We start from the raw sequence: 5,392 nt of genomic DNA, 5'->3' as shown, positions 1-5,392 counted from the left end.
GTTTAGCTCTAAAACCAAATTGATGATCAAAAATAATAGAAAATTTATCTAAATATTTCATTAATCTATTGAAAACAAGTTTCTCAAGGATTTTATTAAATATTGGGTTGAAAAAGATATTATCTATCAGTGTGGCAGAGTGATCAGCTATTCTTGTGGGCTTAATAATGTGTGGTTCAAAGAAATTAGAGCTCATAGTGTTTATAAACTCTTCTATGAGACAATGAGTCTTAAAATTTAGTAAATTTATATTGAAATCACCTGATAATAAACAATATTTATTTTCCCTATTTATCTTCTCAAAATCAGAATATAATTGATTTAGGAAGTTCTCTAAATTAGAATTTGGATGTCTATACACTATACCACACAGTATGTTCTTATTCAACTTATTTTCAATTTCAATCCAGAGAATTTCCTTTTCATGTGTACAGGAACTTAAATCATCCCTAACACAGTAATTTATATCATTTCTTATAAAAAAGCCAACACCTCCAGCCCTTTGTGTAGAAGGTTGTGAAATAAACTGGTATTCAGGTAAATCAAATAAGTAACTGCTATCAGAAGTATTTAGCCACGTTTCAGATAAACTGATAATAGTAAAAGGAAAATTAATATCAGAAATCATGTAAGAAAAATTATCAAAATTTGCACGAAGACTTCTAATATTACAATTAAGTATAGAAAAAGACTTAGATAAATTCTTAATTTCAAAGGATTCTTGGAAATCCTCAATACTGAAGTAATTAAAATTTACCTTTGAAGGAATATTTACTTCAGGGTCCACATATGACAAATGAGGCATGTTATCAATGGCCGATGACGTATAAATCATCGGCAGATCATTTAGGTTTCTCCCAGTTAGATCAGGCATCTGCACTTAGTGATGGCATTTGGTATTGATCTTGATCTTCACTCTCATAGTTGTGGATTGGTCGAATAGACATCAAATCCAAGTCACGAAGCGATTTAACATTAAAGGGAGGACACGATTCATCTTTACGTACATAGATTTGACCATAATGTGTCCATATGAACTTGAATTTAGATTTCTTTTTTGCCTCTAAGGTCTTACGGAAAAGTTCCTTTTTGCTGGAGGTCAAACTTTCTTGGATAAAGATCTTTTTATCTCCAGATCTACCTAAGCCGATATCCTTGGTAGTAAATGTCTTCAACTTTGTTTTTTGCTTTAAATAATTTATCTCTGAGGCTTCGTCGAACAAATCTTACGATTATAGCTTGATCTGCATTTCTTTTATTCGGAAGTCTATGACTCACAGAGATATCCTCGTCAGAAATTTGCACGTTGACCAAGGAGCCAACTTTTTTAACGATCTCATCTGTCTTCTCATTAGAAGTAAGTGGAATCCCTCGAATTTCCAAGCATTCGCGACGAGTATATTGTTCTTGTTCGTCGATATCACTTTTAACTTGGTTCAAGGTATTGGTTAGATGAGTAGTTTGCATCTTGAGAAGTTTATTCTCTTCGATTAGTTTCTTGTTTGTCTCCTCTAGGGTTTGTACTCTTTTAATCATCTCATCAAAACCTTTGCTCATAAAGTCAAGCGATTTCAAGATTGGATCCAGCTTGAGGTCGAATATGGTAGCCATCTTGTCAGTCAAGAACTCGTCAAATACAGCTTTTACGCATACCTTCAGCTTAGATTCATCGATCTCCATACTTGATAAAGATTAGAAAGACCGTGGTACCATAAAAGAAGAGACAGTAAAGAAGAAAATTAAAAGAAAAATCACATAAACGATGAAAATTATGGGAGCAAAAACATAACCGCCATGACAAGACCATGACCTGCGCAGAAATTGAGTATTTTCATTGCGAAGCTTTGTTATTTCTTCTTCGAGGTTCGCAAGTTTCTCGAGTATTTTTACGTAAATGTTAGTCTCTGACACGGTTTCCTCTGATTCCTGTTGCTGAGAAACGACTGCTTCTATTTCACTTAGACTATCAGTACAATTTACTTCATCATCAGTGACTTCTGGGGAAATATCAGCGTCATCGAGCTTGTCACTTTTCAGAGTTGTTGTTTGCAATGGCGGACGAAATGTTGTCGCCTTTCTTGTACGAGGAGATGGAACTGACCACGCAAATTTCGACGGAACACCAACATCAACTACATGAATTTGGCCATTCAATGATTTCCTCAGGTCTTCAGATCTGAAGTGAAGGGAACAGACCTTTGTAGAGCTAGTAATTTTGAAGTTTTTATCCTTGCTCGCGGCGAATGGCTTGGATCCATTGTTTTCTTTTCTGAGTCAGTTTTGGAAGTGAAAAATAAGACATTTTTTCACCGTTTGGCGTTTGTAAAACCCTGTTGGTTGCATTGAGGAACACAGCCACTTGTAGGCATGTCGATTACAAGTAGATATTGAGAAATCTTACGGAGACAAACACAATTTAAAAAAACGCAAATAAATAGACTGGTTTTTGATCGAATGTTCAACTTGAACATTTTTGATCAGTCTCCTTACTAGGCTCGATTTCGTGCACTCGCCCCAGTTTTTCCCGAGCGTTCCGCCATACTGACATCCGGTGTATTTCTGTCAGAGTAATAAGTTTTATAATCACATGAAGAACTACTTGAAGAAGAGGCTAGATAATTTCAAAGATTTGCTGTTAAATCGTGTTCCCCCTGGAGTTCCATTGATATTGTTATTAGACAATATAAACATGTGTCGAGGTGTAAAACGCCATCAGAGACTTGTCAAACAAATCACTCCAAATGTGTGGAATTTTACAGTTTGTGGTACAATAATCCCCAACTGTAATGGCATTCATAATCTTTTCCAAAATGAAAAGACATCACGGAAACCACAAAAGGAGCTATCAAAATTAATTAGGTCGAGAGAGGAAATGGTTTTGAGCAAATCAAAAACACATGATGAAAGTGCGGTTTCAGGCGTCAGAAACAAAAAAAAAATTCTGGGGGCTGAGAGTAGAGCTTATGCATAATGGCCTTCTTTTCTTCCTCGTCCATGTCTGCCATGATATAACAAAAATTAAGAGGGCATCTCTGTAACAGCGTGCCACTCGATCTGGGCTCCAAAAATAGATTTCTTTTATATTCCTACCATCGAAAGTACTATCTATCCTCACTACAAAATTGCAGTTAGAATTGTTCTAAATTCTTTTTTCCACCCGCTATGCGAATTTTTGTCCATCGACCCCAAATCAGTGAAAGACGCCGATTTTCGAGGTCGCCCGAGGGCTACTTTCAAAGTCTGTTTTCTCGGGTTTCTCTGCACATAAAAGCTAATTTTTCTATCCAGAACTTTAGTCTAGTGTAACTTCTGCATAAAAACAGTAATAGTTTTTTTTGGAATGCTCGAATTCTGAAAAATAATCCTAACTAATCGAGACTACTGAAAGCGTGACGTGGAAAGCTAAGATTATGAGACCTCGAATATTGCAAATTTCTCATTTGTGGCACCTAACCCAGCCCTAAAATATCATTCAACCTTGAGATAAGAAGCTATTTTATAGATGTGTGCAATAAAATTTGCGGCACATTGCGTTTCTACGAAAGAAGCTAAGTTTCAAATTGTTCTATTTTCAGTTATTTCCTAGCGTGACACGACAGGCCGTTGGGTCTGTGACGGCTACTTCTTTGCTCATTATCCTCAATACCATTACCTAAAATATAATATGATGAATTAAACCTTAACTTTACAATATTTGTTCCAATATAAAGATTTAAATGATCTGCGGCTTCATTTAATAGTGTTTCTATAAGCTGTTTTGAAATTTCACCGCACAGTATTTTTTTTATTTCAAGCTCCGCGGGAGGTCAATCGTTATTTGTTTATTTAATTATAGTAAATTTAGTAAAGAAATACTCGCTTAGTAATATGTCGAAACATCCTAAATAGATCCAAAACTGAGAACTGTTCTTGTTTGTAGAGCTGAATATTTATAGTTTTTTTAGTTGAAGGTAATATATCATTGATATCTTTGTCACTAGTCATTTAACATTCTCAACGTTTATTTCCTTTATAAGTTATCCATCATTTTTTATTGTGAAAGGTATTTCGTCCTTCCGATATTTTCGAACTCCATATACTATCATTTTTTCGAAAAAATACTTTGCAGTCTTGACTGTTCTTCGGCTGAGACGACGATTTTTGCAACAGGTGCAAACAAACCTATGAATTCATTTATAACTATAGAACGAGTGATTGTGAAAATTATGATCATATAGGGGCGGCGGTTCGGAAGTGGAGGTTGCGGGTACTGGCTCCTCCAATTTAATAATTTTGAAGATATAGAGCTACTCTGTAAATTGCTCATTTTTCTTAGAGAAACATTCAGCTCTCACTCTACCCGAGTAAGTTCAACTACTTTGAAGCCAAGCTATTATGGTTGCGTCTAAAGCATTCTTTCAAAATCTGTGATGGTTGATATTCCTGAAATCTTTGGTAGATTGTTCTTATTGATGTTTTTATTGGACGGCCTTTTCTTTTATTGTTGTTTTGCTGTATTATTATTATTATTATCATTATCATTATCATTATCATCATCATCATCATTATCATTTTCATTATCATTATCATTATCATTATTGTAATAATTGAATTCAAGCGTTTTACGTTTTACATTGTTCTTTATTAGAGCCAAACTTCGTTCTAAACTACAGATGAGAAAAACCGTGTTTCTCACCGTCGAACGACGTTGGCTTCTAACCACGCCGTCCGCCGGTGATGACGTCACGACTGTCGCGGTATGCAGCTACAATCATTATCAGTGTCAGTGTCAGTGTCAGTGTCATTATCATCGATCATCAAAATAATATTTGCGCCTGGTGAGAAGGTTTGCAAAAGGTAAAGCAAAATACAGGGAAACTATGAAAACGTGGTCGCGTTTGCCGTTTGCGGGGGAAAAAAAGTCAATCTAAACTCTCTAATGTTCAGCTTCCGCCATTGAAGGCAGAGATCTTGTTTCTTTGATATAGTAGTCGCATAGATCGTACGTGTCATAATGCACTAGTCAATTGAAACCCCCGCGGCTAGCCGGGCACTAAACGGGTGGCGTGACGCGTTTTTGATGTGCTTTTAAGAGCATGATTGCAACCCGGGGCTCGGGGATTTAACGAATGGTTTTCTCAGCGGGGAAGGAATCGAGCGGGGATTTTAACGCTCGTTTGAATAGGTATAGCCTGGAAACAAGAGGTCGGCCATCTTGAAAAATACCAAAGAAGGCGTTGTGATTCCAAGCACAGGCAGCCCGTAGCCTAGTGCATAGCAGTATGTTCTACACAAAACACATGCTCAAAACAAACTTAGTAGTTTCTACCTATAACATTTTCAATGAAACAACAAGATCGGGAACTTCTTAAAAATTGTTAGCTTAATGTTCTTATTATCCTTATTTCGAGGG

At 36.1% G+C, this 5,392-nt stretch overlaps 1 pseudogene; it reads right to left on the bottom strand.

Annotated features, from left to right (window-relative positions):
* Window positions 1-866: 866 nt before the first annotated feature.
* The window catches only part of LOC148908457 (uncharacterized), a 24,285-nt pseudogene continuing 19,759 nt past the window's right edge, over window positions 867-5,392 (bottom strand).

This window comes from Actinia tenebrosa, unplaced genomic scaffold, assembly GCF_029948245.1.
Source record: "Actinia tenebrosa isolate PJP-AT-01 unplaced genomic scaffold, QUT_ActTen_1.0 PGA_scaffold3__52_contigs__length_22856419, whole genome shotgun sequence".
Classification (NCBI taxonomy): Eukaryota; Metazoa; Cnidaria; class Anthozoa; order Actiniaria; family Actiniidae; genus Actinia; species Actinia tenebrosa.
This window is presented reverse-complemented; position numbering and strand designations above follow the sequence as displayed.